Source organism: Trachypithecus francoisi, unplaced genomic scaffold, assembly GCF_009764315.1.
Source record: "Trachypithecus francoisi isolate TF-2019V2 unplaced genomic scaffold, Tfra_2.0 Lachesis_group5, whole genome shotgun sequence".
Classification (NCBI taxonomy): Eukaryota; Metazoa; Chordata; class Mammalia; order Primates; family Cercopithecidae; genus Trachypithecus; species Trachypithecus francoisi.
Genome location: NW_022681470.1, coordinates 68,723,336 through 68,748,340, shown reverse-complemented (window position 1 = coordinate 68,748,340; position 25,005 = coordinate 68,723,336). Strand labels below are relative to the sequence as shown.

Genomic DNA, 25,005 nt, shown 5'->3' with positions numbered 1-25,005 from the left:
AGACCCCAGGAGAGTGTTCTTGGATCTCGAGCAAGAAAGAATTCAGGGCGAGTCCACAGTGCAAAGTGAAAGTAAGTCTATTAAGAAAGTAAAGGACTTCCTCTTTCCCTAAGCGGCCTGAGGTAATCTGTGAAAATGGTTCGCTATTCACTTGACCCGGAGAAACCCACGAAATCATGCAAATCAAGAGGTTCCAATCTTCGTGTTCACTTTAAGAACACTCGTGAAACTGCCCAGGCCATCAAGGGTATGCATATTCAAAAAGCCACGAAGTATCTGAAAGATGTCACTTTACAGAAACAGTGCGTACCATTCCGACGTTACAATGGTGGAGTTGGCAGGTGTGCCCAGGCCAAGCAGTGGGGCTGGACACAAGGTCGATGGCCCAAAAAGAGTGCTGAATTTTTGCTGCACATGCTTAAAAACGCAGAGAGTAATGCTGAACTTAAGGGTTTAGATGTAGATTCTCTGGTCATTGAGCATATCCAAGTGAACAAAGCACCTAAGATGCGCTGACGGACCTACAGAGCTCATGGTCGGATTAACCCATACATGAGCTCTCCCTGCCACATTGAGATGATCCTTACTGAAAAGGAACAGATTGTTCCTAAACCAGAAGAGGAGGTTGCCCAGAAGAAAAAGATATCCCAGAAGAAACTGAAGAAACAAAAACTTATGGCACGGGAGTAAATTCAGCATTAAAATAAATGTAATTTAAAGGAAAAAAAAAAAAAAAGAAAGTAAAGGAATTAAAGAATGGCCACTCCATAGACAGAGCAGCCGTGAGAGCTGCTGGTTGCCCATTTTTATGGTTATTTTTTGATGATATGCTAAGTAAGTGGTGAATTTTTCATGCTTCCCCTTTTTAGACCATACAGGGCAACTTCCTGATGTTGCCATGGCATTTGTAAACTGTCGTGGTGCTGGTGGGAGTGCAGCAGTGAGGACAACCAGAGGTCACTCTCGTCACCATCTTGGTTTTGGTAGGGTTTGGCCGGCTCTTTTACTGCAACCTGCCTTATCAGCAAGGTCTTTATACCTGTATCTTATGCTGACCTCCTATCTCATCCTGTGACTTAGAATGCCTTAACTGTGTGGGAAGGCAGCCCAGTAAGTTTCAGCCTCACTTTACCCAGCTCCTATTCAAGATGGAGTTGTTCTGGTTCACATGCCCCTGACATTGACCCCTTCCCTTTTATAAGAGATCCCTTAATCCTAAGGGTCGCAGAGGGGCAAAGATCCATCTTCTGCCACTTCTTCAGGCTGAATAGGGGCGATGAATAGATTAACTTTCCTAGTAAGCAATTTTAATTGTGTACTAGGTGCGAGGTCTAGTCTAGGACACACCAAGCAGAAGTGCAGATAAGGGCTTACTCTCCAGCACAGCTAAGAGAGTTAACCTATTCAGGCTAACTCCACATGTCCCCAGGCCGCACCTTTCTGAAGCAGGCAAGTTGTACAGTAAGAGTCATGGTGGCATTTTATGAAGCATTTAGGAGGCCAAGCAACCTTTGAACTGCACAGCATTTCTTACACAAATTCCCCCCACAAATCCGTTCATGACTTACACAGACCATCTGAGACATTCTCGGACTTTCTGACTTGCCCTCCTTTTAAACAACCATTCATTTTACTTTAGGACAAGAACTTACCACACAAGATCCTTTCTTATATAAAATCTCTTTCTTTATAATCTTCTTTGTATAATTAGGGGTCGTGGCTAATTCCACATGTCCCAGGCCTTATCTAGAAACTAATGGCTTTCAGGCAGGTAAATTGAACAATTTTTAAAAGTTAAAGAAGCAGTTTAGGCCGGGCTTGGTGGCTCATGCCTGTAATCCCAGCACTTTGGGAGGCTGAGGCGAGTGGATCACGAGGTCAAGAGATCAAGACCATCCTGGCCAACATGGTGAAGCCCCGTCTCTACTAAAAACACAAAAATTAGCTGGGCATGGTGGTGCATGCCTATAGTCCCAGCTACCTGGGAGACTGAGGCAGGAGAATCACTTGAATCCGGGAGGTGGAGGTTGCAGTAAGCCAAGATCACACTACTGCACTCCAGCCTAGTGACAGAGCAAGACTCTGTCACAAACAAACAAACAAACAAAAAGGAGTTTATGACCTTAAAGTATTTAGCAGCTTAATATCTAACATGGATAATTTAGACTAAATGTTTTTATCAATAATTTTTGTTGTTGTTGCTGTTGTTGTTGAGATGGAGTCTTGCTCTATCACCCAGGCTAGAGTGTAGTGGTGCAATCTTGGCTCACTGCAACCTCTGCCTCCTGGGCTCAAGCGATTCTCATGCCTCAGCCTCCCGAATAGCTGGGATTACAGGTGCATACCACCACACCTGGCTAATTTTTGTATTTTTAGTAGAGATGGGGTTTTGCCATATCAGTCAGGCTGGTCTTGAACTCCTGACCTCAAGTGATCTGCCGGCCCTGGCCTCCTAAAGTGCTGGGATCACAAGCATGAGGCACCATGCCTCGCTTACCAATAATTTTTAAAGCCGTTTTTATTTTCCAAAGATTACTAAAGCTACATGAACTAAAAGGTATTACAGTTTTTATTTTGCTTTTAAAATATTTTATTTAAGTGCTTATTTTTGTTTAAGCCAATTAATTAGAGCTCTTTTATATAAGCATTACACACAACACATATATAGCTACACAGAAAGGCAGAAGAAGATTACTATGGTAGCTGTAAGATTTCTCATTTGCCAGTTTTTGTTTCTTAATTGGATTACGGGCTTTACGGTGGAGCTCTTGGAAAAATAGGGCCAGGAACGTTGTCTCTGATGCTTCCTGCTTTTCCCAAGGAGTCCAGGCTGTTAGAGCTTGAGTATTCACTTTTAATTAAACTGATTTTAGCCATAGCATTGTTTAATAAAGTACTTTTAGAATTTCTTATGCCAAACTGCTGATATTTCTGGCTTTTGAATTTTACCAGAGGTAACCTCCCAGGTGCTTAGAGAAAGGAAAATTTAGGACGGTCTGTGGAGGAGAAGAGAATAGACAAGGTCACAAAGATATTAAACCAGAAACAGCTTACTTTCTAGGTTGGGAATGGAACCCAGATCACCACTGGAAAGAGCAAAGCCTCACTACTGAGCTACAGCACAGGGCAGTGTCTAGGGACTTTCCCAGAAGGAGTCTAGAGTCATTAATTTTGAGCTTGCAAAGGCTTTTAACTATCTCATATGATTTTTAGAGCTAACTATGATATGAACCCTAAAATTCCAGTTCCCCAGAAGGCAGAGACCAAGAGAAAGTACAGCCACATGGTTAAAATGTCAAGCTCCCAAGGACATAAAACAAGGTGGAGACTTCATCCAATTTTTTCGGTGGTTTCAGGGACCTGCAGCCAAGTTTGTTACTGACCAGCTTGCAGGTCATCTTGAAAAGCGGGCTTACAGGTGTTCTAAGCCCGTGTTTTATCCCGAAGTACCCTTCAACACAGAAAAACGAATGCATAGCACAAAATACACCAACTTAAGACTAGCCTTAGAATTCTTTTTCACATTAGTGAAAACTTTACAGAGAAGATAAACACTGATTATTTTATTTCATTTTTTTACCATTCATTCAACTGTTTGCACACAGAGAGAGAAGCCAGAAATCTGACTGGTAATTCTTACCCTTTTGTCAGCGTGCCAGATTTCTGGTTTCCCTTTCTCTGAGTGACCCTAGTGATCCGGCTTGAGGCACTATCGCCCTGGGGGCCAAGCTACATCATAAAGGAAAATTATTTTTTTTTCATTCTGGCCAGCGCAAAATACGTGTGATAAAATATAGACATTATTCACTCTGCATGCACCCAATATCAAACTGGCAAGCCTTAAATTTGCCCCCAGCTAGGCCCCGTCATCTTTAATCCAGCCTCTGACTTGGAGTTTCAACACGTGGTCTCTGGGCAAGATGGTTGCCCTGAGTAACAGGAAAGATAGGAAAGGAAAAGTAGAGAAGGAAAGTATTGGTTGTGGCAGGGTGGGGAAGGTGAAGAGCTTAGGGAGACCAGAGAAAGACCCACTCATTGCAGCCAACAATGAAAAGTTCAGCAGAGCAGAACTGAAGGAGATAGAGACACAAAAAAACCTCCAAAAAATCAATGAATCCAGGAGCTGGTTTTTTGAAAAGATCAACAAAATTGATAGACAGCTAGCAAGACTAACAAAGAAGAAAAGAGAGAAGAATCAAATAGACGCAATAAAAAATGATAAAGGGGATATCACCACCGACCCCACAGAAATACAAACTACCATCAGAGAATACTATAAACACCTCTACACAAATAAACTGGAAAACCTAGAAGAAATGGATAATTTCCTGGACACTTACCCTCTCCCAAGACTAAACCAGGAAGAAGTTGAATCCCTGAATAGACCAATAGCAGGCTCTGAAATTAAGGCAATAATTAATAGCCTACCAACCAAAAAAAGTCCAGGACCAGACGGGTTCACAGCCGAATTCTACCAGAGGTACAAGGAGGAGCTGGTACCATTCCTTCTGAAACTATTTCAATCAATAGAAAAAGAGGGAATCCTCCCTAACTCATTTTACGAGGCCAACATCATCCTAATACCAAAGCCTGACAGAGATACCACCAAAAAAGAGAATTATAGACGATTAGAGGCTGTAACTCCCCTAAGCTGGGCCTCTAACCCGAGGTCGGTCAAGTGTCCTTGCCTTTTATTAAGAAGGGCCTCTAACCCACTCTGTCTTAGGAGAGACTCTAACTCCCCTAAGTTGGGCCTCTAACCCAATCCTATTCTTTCCCGGGTACCCCACCACTTACCTGAAGCTCTCCATTCAGTGCAGCAATCTATTTCCTTTGGGTCGGGGGTCTCCTCAGTCCCTTTTGTGGTCCAAGAGAAAGATGTTATTGGACCCCAACACTTACCCCAAGTTAACCTTTGGGTCGGGGGTTTCTGCTCTATAGTCGCTTCTGTGGTCACCAGAAATATGTTACCAGAAGCAGGTACCAATCCAGACCCCAAGAGAGGGTTCTTGGATCTCGTGCAAGAATAATTCAGGGCGAGTCCGCAGTGCAAAGTGAAAGCAAGCTTATTAAGAAAGTAAAGGAGTAAAAAATGGCTACTCCATAAAGAGAGCAGCCCCGAGGGCTGCTGGTTGACCATTTTTAGTTTATTTCTTGGTGATATGCTAAACAAGGGGTGGATTATTCATGCCTCCCCTTTTTAGACTATATAGGGTAACTTCCTGATGTTGCCATGGTATTTGTAAACTGTAATGGCACTGGTGGGAGTGTAGCAGTGAGAACAACCAGAGGTCACTCTCGTTGCCATTTTGGTTTTGGTGGGTTTCGGCTGGCTCCTTTACTGCAATCTGTTTTATCAGCAAGGTCTTTATGATCTGTATTTTGTACTGACCTCCTATCTCATCCTGTGACTTAGAATGCCTTAACTGTCTGGGAATGCAGCCCAGTAGGTTTCAGCCTTATTTTACCCAGCTCCTATCCAAGATGGAGTTGTTCTGGTTCACATGCCTCTGACACTTGGACTTCCCAGCCTGCAGAACTGTAAGATCTCTGTTCTTTATAAAGTACCCAGTTTCAGGTATTCTGTTATAGCAGCACAACACAGACTAAGACAGTCCCCAAACTGGTCTGTGTCTCCTCCTTTGGGACAGGATGAACCTGATACTTTGCCCCAACAACTTGACAACCTCCCAGGGAATTCTTGGAAGGTGCTGAGGAAAACCCATTTCTGTCTCCTCTGACAAGGCTGCCCTGGGGTCCCAAGTGGGGGAAGCAGGTGTGTCTGTGACTCAGTCGTACCGTGCAATGAGCCCTGGAAGTCTTTTTTTTTTGACAGTCTCTCTCTATCACACAGGCTGGAGTGCAGTGGTGCGATCTCAGCTCACTACAACTTCCACCTCCCAGGTTCAAGCAATTCTCCTGCCTCAGCCTCCTGAGTAGCTGGGATCACAGATGTGCACCACCACGCTCAGCTAATTTTTGTATTTTTAGCAGAGACAGGGTTTGACCGTGTTGCCCAGGCTGGTCTCAAACTTCTGTAATCGTGTGACCCGCCTGCCTCGGCCTCCCAAAGTGCTGGGATTACAGGTGTGAGCCACTGAGCCCTGCAGGCCCTGGAAGTCGTAAAGGCACAGGAGGATTCCTCCAGTATCACTCAGTTAAAACTTCCGTACAGAGGAGTGGGGCGGACAGAATGTGCATGTTCTGGAAATTAGCTCAGTGCATTTGCAAGCCTCCCTTGGCCTTTCTGACCTGCCTGTGCAGCTGTCCCCTGCAGCGGCACAGCTGAGAGCTTTATTACAGCTTAGAGCAACCTCTTATTTGGGTAAACAAATAGCGATGCTCAAAGAGACAAACTAATCAAGAAGTCAAAGAGGCAAGACACACTTGGCTCTTCTGGCACATGAATCCCTGGAGTGCTGAGGCTCTTCCGTGGAAAACTCTGTGGCACTCTGACCTTCACACACACCTATTTAGCAAGTCACCCTCCCGTGCCCTCTTCTCCCCACAAAGCCAACACCCTTGTTTAGATCATGCATGAGGCACTGATTTTGCACTGTCTGGTGTTGTGATGACAGTTTGCAAATGTAGCCTGATTGTGGGCTGCAGTTCCCGGAGCAAGTTGAGGCCCGGATTCCTGACAACTCTTGTCCTATAAGCCCTCGGGCTAAGGAGGTACTGAGCCAGGAAGCATCTCTGGCCTCACCAGTTCTGCTTGGTGGGCAGAGAGCACAGGGCCAGGCAGGCAGCCAGCTCAAGAAAGGGCTACGGTTATACTGAGGTTTGCTTGATAACCTCCTAACGCTCCAATGTTTGCGCTAAGTAGGACTGTTCTCCATAATCACACAGGAGAATTATCATTCTAATAAAATAATAACTAGCTAATGTTTATGGAACTTGTACTAGGTCCCAGGCACTTGACATGCATTACCTAATGTAATCTTTGCAATTTTAGAAGTCAATACTAGAAGTTAGGTGCTATTTTTATCTCCTTATTAAAGATAAGAGAAATGGACCCGGAGCAGTGGCTCATGCCTATAATCCCAGCACTCTGGGAGGCCCAGGCGGGTGGATCATTTGAGGTCAGGAGCTGGAGACCAACTTGGCCAACAGGGCGAAACCCTGTGTCTACTAAAAATACAAAAATCAGCTGGGCATGGTAGCGCACCTGTGATCCCAGCTACTTGGGAGGCTGAAGCAGGAGAATTGCTGGAGTCCAGGGGGCAGAGGTTACAGTGAGCTGAGATCATGCAGCTACACTCCAGCCTGGGTGACTGGGCGACACAGTGAGACGCCATCTCAAAAAATAATAACAATAACAATAAGAGAACTAAGTCTCATTAAGTGGAAGGCCAGTTCTTAAAGTGAAGTCTGCTTGTCCCCAGAGCCATGTTTGTACCCTGTCCCAGGCTTCTCAACTTCCAGGAGCATCAACATCCTGTATCAATGGCCCCCAGAGGGCACGGTGAAGCCACCTGCTGGGCCCTCCCAGTTGCTGATGGGACGTTGATTCACCTTTCTCAAAAGCTCAGGCAGTACTGCTGGTCCGGCACCCACCCTTTGAGAGCACTGCCCTGCACTACAGTTGGGGTCCCAAGCTTCCTGCAGAGACCACCTGGGGCTTTTACAACCCTCTAGTGTTATCACTGTTTGGTCTTTATCCAGGAAATCCACCCCCTAAAGTGTGTTATGCATCCCTGCCACTTCAGCCAGAGCGTCCCTTAGTCCTCTGCCAAAAACAGTGCTGCAGTGGGGACAGGCACAAACTAATGCACACATCTGTGCTCAAGATGCATGTTTTGCAGCTGCCAGAACACTTAACAGCACAACGAGGCTGTTCTACACCTGAGTGGTCTTTGTCCTCATGTGGAAGCACAGGCTTCACTAACAGGCCAGGGGGAGCAACATCAGGGTTAGCTGGGGGATGAAGACACCCAGCTAATTGCTCTTGCATCCACTTGCTGTCATGGGAGGCACTTACCACCATTGTCATTTTACACTGATGTCAGTATTGTTTAATCAGCAACCTTTCCTCCCACTGTAATGAAAATCCCGCAAGGCCATGGCTCTTGTCTGTCTTGTTCCCACTGTGTGCTCAGCAACTGGACCAGCAGCTGGCATACAGGTGTGGGCAAGAAAATGTGTTGGATGAACAAAAAAACAAATGCACAGGTGGACAAGGAAAATTGAGTAAATGAATAAGCAAGTGCAGAGCCGGTCATGGGCCGATCGTGGAGTAGGGACCCATGTGACTTGCTGGGAACAGCTGCAAAATTTGGCTGGATAGAGAAACAAGAAGGGGAAGTTGGGAAACACAGCTTCCCCTTTTCCCTTCTGAAAGAGGCCCCCTTTTCACAGGTGTGAAAGGTATAACACTGTGCATCTTGCCCACACAGTAATCTGGACAGAGGTGCATTCATTTGCTAGGACTGCAGTAAAATGTAGCACAGAATGAGAGGTTTACGTAACAGACCTTTAGTGTCTCACAGTCCAAGAGGCTGGAAGTCCAAGATGAAGGTATCAGCAGTGTGGGTTCCTTCTGCGGGCTGTGAGGAAGAATCTGCTCCAGTCCTCTCCCCTAGCTTTTGGTGGCTTACAGGCAATCTTTGGAGTTCCTTGGCTTGGAGACAAACCATCTCAATCTGTCTTCATCTTCACATGGGTGTGTGTGTGTGTGTGTATGTGTGTGTGTGTCTGTAGCCAAATTTCCCCAAATGTTTATAAGGACATCAGCCATATTGGATTAGGGGCCTATCCTATTCCAATATAATCTCATTTTAACTAAATACATCTGCAAAGACCCTATTTCCAAATAAAAGTCATATTGAGAAGTACTGAGGGCTAGGATTCTAACATATCTTTTCTGAGGGACAAAATTCAACCCACAACAGAGGTGTAGTTAGTAGTTGTGCTTCCAGGCGCAATTTACAAACATAGGTCTTTTTTCCTTAGTTTCTGGAGGCCTTCTGTTGAATGGCTTTTCATCTGTTAGGAAGCTGTGTTGGAAGCAGTGGGAAGCTGTAACCTGTGAGGCCTGCTGAGAAGGCGGTCGGAGGCTCCTGTTCTCCATAGCTCTTTACCTTTAGGCTGTGTGAGCAGGGACTATGTGTCCCAGGCAGTACATTTACTGTGGAAATTTTTTTTTTTTGAGATAGAGTCTCGCTCTGTCACCCAGGCTGGAGTGCAGTGGCGCACACCAGGAATTTTTATGCAGCTGCAGCTGCAGCTGTTCCCTGGGCAGGTAGATAAGGACTGAGAGCCTGAGGGGCGAGGTAAAGCCCCCTGGCTCGTGAGCCTTGCTCACTGTACTCGTGGCAAGAGCAAAAGTGGCCAGAGGAATGGCTCCTCCTCGAATTTTGGACTTCCCTTTCTGGGCCTTTCCCATCATTGGTACAAATTATAATACCCTCCCCCCGCCCGCCACTACCTCTTTCATTTGGCACAGGAAGAAAGGAAGGTCATTTCTGGGAAATGGACCCAGTTGGGCCAGGTTGAGCTGCTGCCATCTGGTGCCTATCTTTCCTCATGCCCTCGGGGCCGTATTTCAGCCCCCTTCCACCACCTCCATCTCTTCCTTCCAAGACAATCACAGTGGGCAGTGTTTATACTTGCATAGGATTGGGGGGTGGGGGCAAGAGGACACTTCTAATCTGCTCCTCTACTCTAATTTTCTTTCTCATTTAATTAGGCTAGAAAAAAACCCTCACTTTTAACACTCTTACCAACAGCTTCTAATGAAAGTAGCAGCCACTAATTACATAAATCATTTATTGGAGAGCTATTTTAGATTCCTCATTTAATGAATGCTGCAGAATTTAGCTGGTTTCAGATTCATCAGAATGGAGCTTGGCAAAGTCATGAAGACAGAGACCCCCTGCCCGCACACTCTGTTTCGCTGGTGACTGTCCACCTGTGACCTCTGCTCACTTCACTCTACCCTGCAGGCTCCCCTCCAACTGCCCCTCCAGACACCTCCTCCTCACTCACCGCTGTGGCTTCCACTGTCATTACCTTTTGGTGACCCCAGATCTCTAATGTCTCCTTCCCAGATCATCTATCCATTGCCTACAGGAATTTCCAGTTGGAAGGCTGCAGGAATGACATCCTCCTCCCCAGACCTGCTCCTCCGTCCTCCTTATCGCACGTGACATTATTCACTTGCCTGGTTGCTTGTCCAGCAACTGAAGCTCAGAGAGGTTAAAACCCTTGCCCAGAGGCAGACAGCTAGTGAGTTACGGTAAAGCAGAGATTTGGACCCAAGTCTGACTGTTCTCAAAGCCCATGCTAGTACCAGCATGCTGTGCCACCTTACTGATGAGGTGAGCATGTGAGCACCTTTCCACACCTCATGCTGTTCCAAGCGCTGGCTCTATACGATGTAATTGAACTGACACACCCAAACTACCCATTTGTGATGTGCCAGGCTGTGTTCCAGGTGTTGGGATCCCAAGTTGTCTAAGACACAGTCTTGCTCTCTAAGACTCAGAGAGGAAAAAAGAAAACAACCAACCATGGCCATTTAGTGTCTTCCATGCTTTGACAAAGGTGAGTACATGTGCTTGTGCTCAGGGAACACATGTAAGAGCACCACCTACCTCCTTCCTTGGGGATTAGGGAAGGATCCCCAGGAGGTGAGCCTTGAGTTGGGTTTTGAAGGTCAAGTAGGAGGAGCAGGAAAAAAAGGTCTTGGGTAGATGAGAAAAACACAGTTTCTTTACACTCACACAATATTTCTGACACCAGAGGTGTGGGTTATTTCCCGCAGTGACCAATTCTCCAACACCAGCTGGGTGTCCTACAATTTAATTCTGACACTATCAAGCTGCAGTTCCTGTCAGATCCCACACGTTAAGGGCTCAGTCCCACCAGACTGCCCCCATTGCAGATGCCAATGGCAAGTCTGGGCCTCAGGTATTTCTGACCAAACAGCTAAAGTTAGCGGTTCCCATGGCCCCCTCCCTTGGGCTCAATAATGTGCTAGAATCGCCCACAGATTCAATGACCCACAGATCTCAGAGAAACACTACTACATTTACCAGCTTATTATAAAGGACACAGCTCAGGAACAGTCAGATGGGAGATTAATAGGGCAAGGTAGGGGTGGGGCAGGGGGTGGGGTTTCCATGTCCTCTCTGGGCACCCACCCTCCAGCACCTCCACGTGTTCTGCAGTCTAGAAGCTCATCAGATCTCACTGTTCAAGAGCTTTCATAGACCTCAAAATCCAGCACCCAACTCCCATTCCCAGAGGCTGAAGTGTGGGTGAGGTAGGTGAGGGTGGGGTTTGAAATAATATATATTGATGATGCTCTAGCACTTTTAAGCGAAATCTTCAGCCATTTATGTCCAGAATTTTTGACAAATAAAACCAGACAAAACAACCAATCACACAAAACAAAACAAAACAAAACAAAACAAGACAAAACAAAACAAAACAAAACAAAAACCAACCAGCCAACCAAACAAACCAAACCAAACCAAACCAACCCTAGGCTTCATTGTTTGGGGATGCACTGAGTCACACTGAATCATGCCTGTGCCTGATGTTCTGGAAGAGTTCAGTTTCCTCTCAGGGTCATCAGTTATGTGATAAAGAGGTGTTAAATACTTGGTGATTATTTAAAATCCAATCTCAATTTGGTCCCACCTTGAGATCTGTTCTTTTTTTTTTTTTTTTTAAGACAGAGTCTCGATCTATCTCCCAGGTTGGAGTGCCATGCAGTGGTGCAATCTTGGCTCACTGTAACCTGGACCGCCTAGGCTCAAGAGGTCCTCCTTCCTCAACTCCCCTGAGTAACTGGGACCACAGGCATGTGCCACCCTGTCCAGTTAATTTTAAACTTTTTGTAGAGACGGAGTCACACTATGTTGCCCAACTTGGTCTCAGACTCCTGGGGTCAAGCGATCCTCCTGCTTGGGCCTCCCAAACTGCTGGGGAGATCTGTTCTTACTTTCCTTTTTTCTTTTCTTTTCTTTTCTTTCTTTTTTTCTTATTGAGACAGGGTCTTGCTCTGTCACCCAGACTGGAGTGCAATGATGCAATCTCGGCTCACTGCAATCTCTCACTTCCGGGTTCAAGCAATTCTTCTGCCTCAACCTCCCGAGTAGCTGGGACTACAGGCATACACTCGGCTAATTTTTGTATTTTTAGTAGAGACAGGGCTTCACCATATTGGCCAGGCTGATCTCGAACTCCTGACCTTGTAATCCACCCACCTCTGCCTCCCAAAGTGCTGAGATTACAGTCATAACCACCACACCCTGCGATCTGTTCATTCTTAATGGAAAAATGCTTGGTACTTTATAAGCCAAATGGTGACACAATTGGCCCTATTTTAGTCCAACATGGAAAAAGGCAAAAATTATACATTTCAGCAGACCTGGTACACTTGTTAGCTTAAACTGACATAAAAATTGTCTTCTAAAACTAAGATAAAACAAAATGGGGATAATGATACTTCCTCATGGAGTTGTGGGAAGGGCGGAGTAAGATTCACGTGCAGAGAGTTTGCACAGTGCCAGGCACATCAAAGACATTGATGGGTCAGAGTCCCCAGTGTTGGGACCATTGCTGGGGTGGGAGAGGGCTGTGCTTCCAGCAGGGAAGAAGGGCAGATGAGCCTTCCGAAACGTACTCCTCAGAACCTGGGTCCTAAGTCTGTTTGCACGCAAGTGCCCTGCGTGTGTTCTCTGAGGGGCATTAGCGAACAGGGACCCTTGTCCACGTGAAAGCTCTCAGGGAATCATGGCTTGCTAAAGCCAGAGCACAAGGCGGAGATCACTGCACCAACCCACCCCACATGGAAAGGAGAGCTGAGTCCGGAGAGGGCTGTAGGGCCACAACTTCCTAGGAAGCCGGGGCTGGAGCCAGGCCCCCTGCCTGCCCTCTCTGTCGCTGTGCCCCGCGCTGTGCTGCCCAGGCAGCTCCCCAGCCGCAGCGCCTTCAGTCCCACCTGGCCTAGAGGGAAGGGGGTGCAGGGTCGCCCGGCCCCTGGAAGCTCACCTCTAAAGCCCCAAGGGCACCGCAGGGGAGGCTATGTCGACAAAGGCTTCTAGGAGGAGCTTTCATGACACTTTATGAAAAAAAGTCCCACAGTCCTAGGCTCTTCTCAAAGTCAAGTCATAGCGGGCGGGGGGCGGGGGGCAGAAACTGAAGTGCAGAGTGAAGGGCTCCGAGCAAGCACTCCCAGGCCTGGGCCAACAGGACCCGTGGCACCTTCGGGAACATCTCTGTCCATGAAAAGCTGCAGTCTGCTGTTACTGTTTCAGTAACAGGGTCAATATTTCTATATTCGGAGACTGCGCAATCTCTACGCCTCCCGAGGGTTTGAGTTCTCCGAGGTCCAGACTCATAATCCACACCTCCCTCCCGCTGCAAAAAAGAGCGTGCAGACCCAGGTAGGTGAGTGGCGGGGCTGTCCCTTCAGCGCCAGGAGGGAGAGGGCGCCCCCACCTGGTGACAGGCAGGATGGCAGCGAGAGGCCAGGGCTGAACGCGGCGCAGGATCCTCTCCTGGTGGCCTTCTCCCTGGGTGCCCCTCAGAACCACCGGGGACATCCCCAGATTACAGAAACCTGGACCCTCACCACAGACCCTGAATCAGGAAGTACGAGGTGTGCCCCCAGGCATTTTTTAAAAACAACAACAACAAGCTCTATAGAGCTTCTGATCAACACCCAAGTTGAGAACTGCAGAGTATTAAGATTGGAGATGAGGTGTCACAAATAACTTCTAGCTAACAATAGTTACTGTGCCAACACTTGTGAATCATTTGTCATTATATGTAAATTAGAGGCCCGTGGCAGTGACTCATGCCTGTAATCCCAGCACTCTGGGAGGCTGATGCAGGAGGATCACTTGAGCTCCGGAGCTTGAGACCAGTCTGGGCAACATGGTGAGACCCCATCTCTACTGAAAATAAAAGTGAATTAACCAGGCCTAGCAACGAGTGTCTGTAGTCCCAGCTACTGGAGAGACTGAGGTGGGAGGACTGCTTGAGCCTGGAGGTCAAGGCTGCAGTGAGCTGTGATTGCTCCATAGCACTCCAGCCTAGGCAACACTGAGATCTTGTCTCAAAAAATACATATATATTATATATATATATAGAGAGAGAGAGAGAGAGACAGCTCCAAGATGCTGCCAAACCACATATACATGTATGTATGTATAATTAGAGCAGATATGAGGCCATTCCTCTAACTCTGTCTTTCCCTTGCATTCTCAGAGAGAAAAGGCCAGTGTGGGGGCTCTGCCAGATGCCCAAATGCCTGCAACCTTCCTAAGCCTTGCTGGAGACTATCACTGATCTCTGCCCCCAGTTGGGATGTTTCCAAATTGGTCTAGTCTAGGGCTTTACTGGCTTCCCAAAAGCTTTGGGCTAAGTTCAAATGGGGAACTCCCCTGGAAGTGTGCCTCAAAAGCAGATGTCATCCACACTGTGTTTCTCAGCAGGAAGTCGCCCCCCTCCCCCCCGCCCCCAGCACAGCTGTTCTCCACTGTGACAAGCATGGGAGCCCCCAGGGACTGTGCTGAAGAGCAGATTCTGATGCACAGGGCCGGGTGGGGCTTGAGAGTCTGCATCTCTAACAAGCTCCCAGGGGACACCTTGTTGCTCTCCAAGGACCACATGTGAGGGTCTACACCACTTACTGACAACACTGCTCTAGCTATGACCAGCTGGAAGGGCTTCCAAAGAGGAGCTTCATAGCTAAGCTGACCAACCCTCCTGGTTTGCATGGGGCCAAGGAGTTTGCCCAGACTGGAAACCTGGGATGGTCCCAGGGAAACCAGAATTCTTGGTTACCCTGCGCACAGCCATGATCCAATACAATTATTTAGGTAAAGCCTTGACACAGACATCTGAGAAAGGCTCAAGAATGCTTACAAAGAAACAAACAAGGTGCTCTAAATCAATCCAGTGTAGAAAAAATACTCTTAAAGCACCGAGGGAAGGTAGATTAAATTCAAGGTCATCATGAAACTGAGCTTCTTGAGAGCTGAGTTCTGAGTGGGATGGGAAAGAAAAGGGATTAGGGAATGATCTAGGCTGGATTGAAGGAAAGGGCTGCCATTACTATACCTGCCGGCTTTGGTTAGCGCTGAGTTCATGAAAAGCCAGGTTCATCTGAGTTGTCAGAACCTACAAGACTGTTAAAATCATATTCAAGTGAATGCTGTTGTATTTGTATTAAATTCCTGTATCTATTTTAGGCCACTTTCTCTCCCCAAAAGCCATGGCAGTTAACCTGGCCCTAAACCTAAGTTGCCCTGGCCTCCCTGTCCAGGTGGCTTCTAGAGAATGTCACATAATGCAGTAGTTTAATGGCCTTCCCTGGTGACCACAGCCCTGGTCTGGACGTGGTCCTGTCTCTGTCTTGCCGTGTGCCATGTGATCTAGGTAGGAAGGGAGTCAGTGTCTACCTGCCTGTGCCTGTCCCGCCCTTACAGGGATGGCTGAGGCATGAGGGCTCTGACAGCCCTGGAGACACACAGAACTTCACCAATATGGAAGAGTCTGGGAAAACCGTGGGCCACCCTGAGAAGGCACCTCACAACAAGGATTGCACACGGTATTTTTTGGAGGGCAGCCATACTCTAGCCTATGGGTTTGGTTCCTCGAACTCGAAGTATGTGGGTTTCCCGAGTGTGTAAAATCCTGAGAGATGGTAATAAACCATACCCTTTGGGATGAGGTACAGGGAGACTTCATATTTACAAAATATTTGAGGCCAGGTATGGTGGCTCATGCCTGTAATCCCAGCACTGTGGGAGGCCAAGGCAGGAGGATTGCTTGAGCTCACGAGTTTGAGACCAGCCAAGGCAACATAACGAGAGCCTGTTTCTACAAAAATAAAATAAAATAAAAAGTTAACTGGGCATGGTGGTGTGTGACTGTGATCACAATTATTCAGGAGGCTGAAGTGGGAGGATTGCTTGAGTCCAGGACTTTGAGGCTGCAGTGAACTATGATTGTACCATTGCACTCCAGCCTGGGAAACAGAGTGAGACCCTGTCTCAATTAAAAAAAAAAATATATATATATATATATATGTATATATGTGTGTGTGTGTGTATGTGTGTGTGTGTATATATATGTATATATACAGCTTTATTTCTTTAGCCGCGGTTAAGATTTGAACTTTGGAATCAGGCAGAACTACAGGTCCAGCTCTGGTATTTTCTCACCCTCTAGAACCTGGGTTTCCTCATCTGTAAAACAGAAATGGTAACAGTGCCTCCTCTTCGGGGCGCTGGGCCTTGGACGGCACACAGTGCTCCTCCAAGAGCAGCTATGTTATCACCACTCTTATCTCACAGACAGCTGGAGGAGGGTCACCAGGTGGGCCAGCGCTCTGCAGGAGGCCTCCTTTAAGGGCAATCATCATTAGCACACTGTTAGCAATGGGAAGCTCCAAGATGACGCCAAACCACTTAAAAAGATGTGTTAGAAATCCCCATTTGATAAAGAACAAAATTATCAGTTCACAGAGCTTAGTCAATGCTTTTGTTGTCATTGTTGTTAATAAATGCTTTATTTTTGAAGAGTTTTAGATTTATAAAAAAGCTGTAAAGATAGTACAGAGAGTTCCCACTTCTCACAGGGAGTCCTGCACCACCTCCCTGCTGGGGCGGGCTTGCAGTGGTCCAGTGGTTCAGTTTTTGCCTGGCTTCCTTTTTCCTGTGGTAAGCGTCTAGCCCACAAGCTGAGTTATGGAGATGCTACAGCTTTTCTGTTTGTAAAAATGACCTCGATCCCCGCCTACACCGGTTTCCTCTGTGTGCACAAACACACGTGTGCACAGGCCCACCCACAGCATGTGGCCATGCAGTGTGAGGAGCACACCCACTGAGCTAGGCTCAGGTGACCCCTGACTGCTACCCCTTGCAGACCCAAGCTGGATCAGAGCCCCTGCAGAGGAGGCACCGTTACCATCTCATGGCTTCTGGATGGTCCAGAGGGGGCCTTCTCGGAGATAAGTGAGCCAGGCCTCCAAGAATCTGTAGGGTGGGTGGGCACATCTGGGTGTTCTCTTTTGCAGATGAGAAGTATTCATGGTGGCCTGAGACTTGAGGTTTAAACGCTATGAACCTCAGTTTCCTTTTTTGGAAAATGGGAATAAACCAATGCTTCAGTCCTGGGAATGTGGTGAAGAGTGAAGGAGAAGCGTGAGTAGCACTGGGCCTGGCACGGATGAGTGTGGTGCTTTTATCATTCCAGCTGTGTGGATCACACCAGCCACGCCAGGTGGACATGTGGCCTCAGCGCACCAGACGATCCTGCCCTCTGCCTCTGCCCAGGGTGCAGGGCAGTGAAGAAGGCAGTGCCACAGCCCGGCACAGACCTGAATCGTTATATGCTTGAGAGGCTCCAAGGCCTCCTTAAGTTGGGTCTTCGCTCTGTGTACCATGACATTCCTCCAGAAAAACAAAAGTGCAAAGAACATCTTCTAATTTATTTTTATTTTTATTTTATTTATTTATTTTGAGACGGAGTCTCGCTCTTTCACCCAGGCTGGAGTGCAGTGGCGCGATCTTGGCTCACTACAAGCTCCGCCTCCTGGGTTCAGGCCATTCTCCTGCCTCAGCCTCCCGAGTAGCTGGGACCACAGGCGCCTGCCACCAGGCCTGGCTAATTTTTTGTATTTTTAGTAGAGACGGGGTTTCACCGTGTTAGCCAGGATGGTCTTGATCACCTGACCTCGTGATCCACCCGCTTCAGCCTCCCAAAGTGCTGGGATTACAGGCGTGAGCCACCACGCCCAGCCACATCTTCTAATTTAAAGCATGTTTCATGCTCGCTTCGGCAGCACATATACTAAAGCATGTTTTATGGCCAGGCTTGGTGGCTTAAGCCTGTAATCCCAGCACTTTGGGAGGCCGAGGCGGGTGGATCATCTGAGGTCAGGAGTTCAAGATCAACCTGGCCAACATGGCGAAACCTTGTCTCTATTAAAAATACAAAAAAGTTAACCTGGCATGGTGGTGTGTGCCTGTGATCACAATTATTCAGGGGGCTGAAGTGGGAGGATTGCTTGAGTTCAGGAGTTTGAGGCTGCAGTGAACTATGATTGCACCATTGCACTCCAGCCTGGGCAACAGAATGAGACTCTGTCTCAATTAATATATATATATATATATATAGGTATGTATATATGTGTGTATATAGGTATGTGTGTGTGTATATATATACAGTTTTATTTCTTTAGCCGCGGTTAAGATTTGAACTTTGGAATCAGGCAGAACTACAGGTCCAGCTCTGGCATTTTCTCACCCTCTAGAGCCTGGGTTTCCTCATCTGTTTGTAAAAATGACCTCGATCCCCACCTACACCCATTTCCTCTGTGTGCACAGGCCTACCCACAGCATGCAGCAATGCAGTGTGAGGAGCACACCCACTGAGCTAGGCTCAGGTGACCCCTGACTGCTACCACCAGCAGACCCAAGGTGGATCCAGCTCATCCAGCTACTCAGGAGGCTAAGGCAAGAGAATCGCTTGAACCCAGGAGGCAGAGGTTGCAGTGAGCCAAGTTCGCGCCACTGCACTCCAGCCTGGGTGAGAGAGTGAGACTCTGTCTCAAAAAACAAAATAAAAATAAAAACAAAAACAAAATGAAACAAAAAACATGTTTTACTCAGGAAGACTGGTTTTTAATGTAATCAGTAGCAAGTACTTTTACAAAGTGATGAGGACTTTATGTCACAACTCCCTTCCCCCAATTACTCTGTGTGGTCAGTTCTGATTTCACTGTACTTTGGGTTCAAGCTATGTATTTGGAAGAAAGACATATGTGTCATTTATCATAATATTCACCAAATGAAGAACTTTGGAAGGCTATGCAGGAGTCTACAGTTCAATGGAGGCCACATGGCAGATCTCCCCCAAGGAGTTTCCAGATGTTTCCTGAAAAAGAAGAGAAGAGAGAGAGAGGTCTCTGCATTGTATCTCAGATCTGAGTGAGGCCAGTTCTAGAACTTGTGGCCTATTGGGGAAGAAATTAAGTCTGGAGGGCCATGGACCAAGGCCTGTCCTCTCCTCAGCTGCCCCTCGACTGCCTCTCTGCCCTAAATGGGTAGCTGAAGGGGGATGAGAAAGAAGAGAGAGAGAGATAGAAGACAGGAGCAGCAGCAGGAGAGTGCGGGCACTTGGGAGCAGCTCACATCTGCCTCTTGGTTGGGGATTGTATTGAAAACCACCCTGAGAAGGCTCATGCCTTGGCCTCGCTCCCTTTGTCTTGGGCTGACAGGACAGCTATACACTCAAATGCCCCTAAATGCAGGTTTGAGGACCCTCTTGGGGCAGGATGCCACATGGGGACAGGCAGAGCAGAAGCCAGGTGACAGAGCCAGGCCAGCTGGGAAAGTGTGCACCCTCAGAAACGCTGGCTGGGCGGCCCTGCTGGAGGTTGTGTAAAATGCCCATCATGGTGCCTCAACAGTCAGCAGAAAGCTTGAGGTGTTAGGTTTCCTCTATGACTTCGTCCCTCCCCCAGAATAATTATACTAAAAACCAGAGTAGCTGTTGTGTCTGGGGATTCTAAGCTGGTCAGACACTACATACCTTATTTCATTCACCCTTCGTTGAAACCCTGTGAAGCAGGCATTATTTGCCCCATTTTACAGGGAGGTACTGGGTCTCAGCGGGGGCGTAGGCAACTGCCAGGGGTCTCGCCCAACTTGTAGGTATAGGACTGGGCATCAGTCTCAGGTCCACATGACTCAGGTCAGGAGCTCAGAGCCGCTGTGCCGCCACACAGCCCTCAGCGTGTTGTGCTGTTGCAGTGGACAAACTCTCTGAGGTCTGGCAAGGATGGTGAAGTCCAGTCAGAGGGTAGATGCCAGGCCTCACGTCACAGCTATCACACCAGAACCTAAACTGGAAATTGGGTTGTTGCTGTTGTTTTTTTAAAAATCCCCTGCATCTTTTGTTGTTGTTGTTGTTTGAGATGGAGTCTCACTCTGTCGCCCAGGCTGGAGTGCAGTGGTGAAATATTGGCTCACTGCAATCTCTGCCTCCCGGGTTCAAGCGATTCTCCTACCTAAGCCTCCCAAGTGGCTGGGACTACAGGTGCCTGCCACCACATCTGGCTAATTTTTGTATTTTTAGTACAGACGGGGTTTCACCATGTTGGTCAGGCTGGTCTTCAACTCCTGACCTTGTGATCTGCCCCCTCAGCCTCCCAAAGTACTGGGATTACAGGTGTGAGCCACTGCACGCAGCCAACATCTTAAACTAGATAAGCCACAAAAGTTGGCTTTCAAGATCTTGGATCTCGAGAAGATCCCAGCTGGTCTTCAGTTTGTATCTGCCACTCACCAACCTGAGTCAAATACTTAAGGTCTTTGTGCCTCAAGTTTCTCATTGGTAAATTCCTGTGGGCTGTTATGAAACAGAATTAGATGATGCTTACCAACTGTCTGGCCTGAGAGCTCAGTAACCAGCTGTTCTAAGAACTGGAGGAACAGGCTGTAGCTTTAGGCTTTCCTTTCTGCCCTGGGATGTTCTCCCTGTCAAAAAGAACAGCATTGAGACTGCTGTCCTGGTGGGTTCCACCAAAGGATTAACACTGAACAGCAACAAAAAAGGGCGGAGGACTCTTCCTTCTGGACCGAATGCACACTCGAGTTTGTTGCAAGTACCTGAGAGCTCATTACCTGCCTTGGCTGTGGAATAGGCCCATGCCAATGCTTATGTCTTTCTGCTCTATCCGCTGAAAGTCAAAACAAAAGTTTCCCATCTTGAGGTAGGAGGTGGGACTCGACTCCAGAGGTGGGGCTTGGACACTAGACTAGATTGAGGACTAGCTAAAACAGAGCCGGGGTGAAAGCAGCTTTGAATCAGACATGCCCACCACTGAGACATGTCAGTTTACTGTAGCCATGGCAACACCTGGGCGTTACCACCCCTTTCCATGGTAATGACCCCATGACCCAAAAGTGCCTACCCGTCCCCTAGAAATTTCTGCATAAACCGCTCCTTAATCTGCAGGCAGTTAAGAGTGGGCATAAATGTGACTGCAAAACTGCCCTGAGCCGCTACTCCCTGCCTAGGTTAGCCCTCCTCCGCAGGAGCAGTCATGGAGTTGTAACACTGCCTCTTCAATAAAGTGTTCTTCTACTTCTGGCTTGCCCTTGAATTCTTTCCTGGGCAAAGTCAGGAACCCAGCAGGCTAAGCTCCACTTTCGGCCTTGCCTGCCCTGTATCACTGACTTCCTTCTGAACCCTCCCCACACTAAGCAAATGCTCAGCCACCTGCCACATTTTCCCCACTCCCTTAGCCCTTCCCAAGGTCTGGGCTGGGTTGAATTCAGATTGGTGTGGTCACCACTTTCACGGTGGCACAGCTTGCTTGGGGAACTCACTGATGGCGGATAAGGGGAAGGCGTCAGTTGTGACATGTCCTATAAGGTGATATGTCATGAGCTTATAATATGAAATCAGCTGCAGGCTGATGCCATGTGGGTGGTGCCCTCCTATGTGGGAATAGAAGTCCTCCTGGGCAGGATTCTTGTTCTCCTGGGGCACAGGAACAAGGTGCAAACAGGCAGAAGGGCAGGTCCCACGGCTGCTCTGGAAGGCTGACCAGGCTGTCCACACACACTCTATCAATCCCCCTCACTATCTTGTCCCACTGTTACTTCTGCTGGCCGGCTTCAGCCCCACTCAACTTGCAAATGCTCTTAGGGAGGTCGCTATGCTCTCCAAATGACCAAACCAAGTGTTTACAACTCTGCCCTTACCTTATTTGCTCTTTCTGCAACATCTGGCGTCATGGACCACTTCCGCATTCTGGAAACCATTTTTCTTCTGTGGGGACCTGTGTGACAATTTTTTCCATATTCTCTCCTACTCCTCCGGATGCGTCTCAACCCCAAACGTGGCTTCTGTTATCACCTCCCAGCTCTCTGTCTCTGACCTAGACCAATCTATTGAGACCTTGTATCCAACTGCCTGTTGACCAGCTAGCTCCTCATAGGCCTTTGGGGCTCAACATGAACTCAGTATCAGCTTTGCCCAGGCTGCTCCTGTCCCAGTATTTCCTCCTGTAGTGAACTACGCTACCATCCACCTGGTCACTCAAGCCAGGAATTTCTCTCCCTGTTTACCTTATGTACAATTGATCACCATGTGTCATCTAACCCATCTCCCAGGCATTTCTGGACTCCCCTCTTCATTCCCACAGCCATTGCCTCAGTTTAGTCAGTGTCATTTCCCCAGCATTGCTGCCATAGCCTCCCACGCTGTATTCCTATGCCCCACATTCACTCTTTACCAGAGAAGTCTTTCTAGAGCACACATCTGGTAGTGCTCGTCTGCTCAAAGCTTCCACTGCGAGTCCATCACCTTCAGAAGACTGCCTGCCTCAACTCTTGGGTCTTCCTGCTCACCTGTCCATCCACCTGTCTTACAGGTAACGAACCACAGGTACCCTTTGGTCCACCAGCCCAACCTGCAGGTCACAGCAGGCCTCCATGCTTTTACCCACAGTTTTCCTTCTCCTCATTCCAGCTGCTCCTTTAGATGGGATTCAAATGTCTCCTCTCCAGGAACATTTGCCCTGACCTCCATGCCCTGCCATCTTTATCAAAATCTGGGTCTTCCCCTTTGCATTTTAGGCAAAGCTCTTTCAGAGCAATTATCATACTACATAGAAAGAGCTGATTTACACAGCAGTTCCAGTGAAGTTTTGGTGACAGGGGATGGAATCACAACATTTAGAGCAGGAAGGGTTTAACAACTTCATTTTATAGAGCCCAGAGAAGGGATGTTGAAAAGCTAACGCAGACATAGCTACTCAACAAAAATTGTCATTCGGAGTCAGACCAATGACTAAACAGCCCAGTGTTCCAGTGAGTTGAAATGGATTCCCTCGGTCATATAACTCATTAAGACAGAACTAGGCCAGGCAGGGTGACTCATGCCTGTAATCCCAGCACTTTGGGAGGCCAAGGCAGGAGGATCACCTGAGGTCAGGAGCTCGAGATCAGTCTAGCCAACATGGTGAAACCCCGCCTCTACTAAAAATACAAAAATTAGCGGCATGGTGGCGGGTACCTGTAATCCCAGCTACTCGGGAGACTGAAGCAGGAGGATTACTTGAACCCAGAAGACAGAGGCTGCAGTGAGCCAAGATGGCGCCACTGCACTCTAGCCTGGGTGACAGAGCGAGCAAACAAATAAATAAACAAACACACAAAGAAGACAAAACTAGAAGAGCCTGGGCATCTGCAGCTCAAGCTCACTGCTCCTATCATCACTGTGCTGCCCTGGATTGAGAAGGTATGTGTGTTCTCTAAAAGCTCTTAGTCCCTTAGAAACACATTATGGTCCTGTGCAAGGTGGTTCAGGCTGCTATAATAAAATACTTTAGACTGGGTAATTTATGAACAACAGAAACTTACTGCTCACAGTTCTGAAGGCTGGAAAGTCCAAGGGGAAGGTGCCAGCAGATTCAGTGTCTGATGAGGACCCGTTTCTCATAGATGGCATGCTTTATGTGTCCTCACATGATGGAAGGGCAAACACATGGCAAACAAACGCCCTGGGGCCTTTTGTATTGACATAAGGGCACTAATCACTCCCCCAGAGGCTCCACCTCTTAATACCATTAGCTTGGGGGTTAGGTTTCAACATATGAATTTAGGGAGGTCACAAGCATTCAGACTCTAGCAGGCCTCACCATCTATAATTAGTTTTAACGTTTGTCTTATCACATTTAAGTGATGAATATTCTTAGAGATAATAAATATCCTGAATTTACGAATAACAGGAAAAAACATAGAAAATTATGAATGTCTGTCTTTGAAAGTTTATCCTTATGTTGAACAGAAATATGTTTTTCCCTAATTTGTACCCTTGGGTTGCCGGGCACCGTGGCTCATGCCTGTAATCCCAGCACTGTGGGGGGCCGAGGTGGGTGGATCACAAGGTCAGGAGATCAAGACTATCCTGGCTAACACGATGAAACCCCATCTCTACTAAAAATACAAAAAATTATCCGGGCGTGGTGGCGGACGCCTGTAGTCCCAGCCACTTGGGAAGCTGAGGCAGGAGAATGGCGTGAACCCAGGAGGCAGAGCTTGCAGTGAGCCAAGATCGTGCCACTGCACTCCAGCCTGGGCGACAGAGCAAGACTCAGTCTCAAAAATAAATAAATAAATAAATAAAATAAAATAAAATAAAAAATTTGTACCCCAGGGTATAAATTTAAAACTATTCCCTTTTAAAATGTGGTGGAGCTCTTAACTAAACACTTTGGTTTCAAAGATAACTTTCTTCTCATCATATTCTTCCATCAGCTGCCTGCCATTTAGCTGAAGCCATTTAGCTGAAGCTGTCTCTCAGTCTGCATTTTGTCCTGTTTATCTCACGTGGTATATGGCTGTTAAGAACAGTCTGCCTAACACCTCATTCTTTCTTCTAGAACGTGTTTATTTGTTGAGCGTATAGTATGTCATGCATCTTTTTTTTAAAGCATCTTTTAGCTTCTGATTGTTATAAACAAACAATCTCTCCTTTTTCCTTTCTAGAAATCTTTTTTAATCACTCGAAAGAATTTCCATAATCCTTGACTTCAAATTGCTTCAAGTAATTGTGGAGATAAGGCTTATACACAAACGTCTTGTCTGATTTTAAATCCTCACACACGCAAATCTGGGGATTTCCTGTAGGGACCGGCTTCAGCAGGCGGAGTAGCGCTGCCGCGCAGGCGCCAGCTCCTCGTTTATTATGCAGTGATATACAGCCCCCTAGTGGGTCTTTAAAGCAACATAAAGAAACGAAGCTGAGGGCAACGAAGTATGGCTTCGTTCATTCACCCACTCACGATGTACAAGTGCTGGGTGCCTGCTTTGTTCCAGGCACATTTTAGGTGCTGGGAATACTGCAGTAAATCAAACAGCAACAAAATCAGATGCATTGGTTACTGGAGACTACGAAGATGAGGAGGAGAGCAAATTTGGGATGAAGATCAGAAACTTGATTTTTGGCACATTAAGTTTGGTATGC

At 47.3% G+C, this 25,005-nt stretch overlaps 1 pseudogene across 1 annotated transcript; it reads left to right on the top strand.

The window, feature by feature from the left end:
- The first annotated feature begins 105 nt into the window (after positions 1 to 105).
- On the top strand, positions 106 to 736 carry LOC117075057 (annotated as a pseudogene). Its single transcript, XR_004433827.1, has one exon. The product of XR_004433827.1 is annotated as a 60S ribosomal protein L17-like (transcript).
- Positions 737 to 25,005: the final 24,269 nt, after the last annotated feature.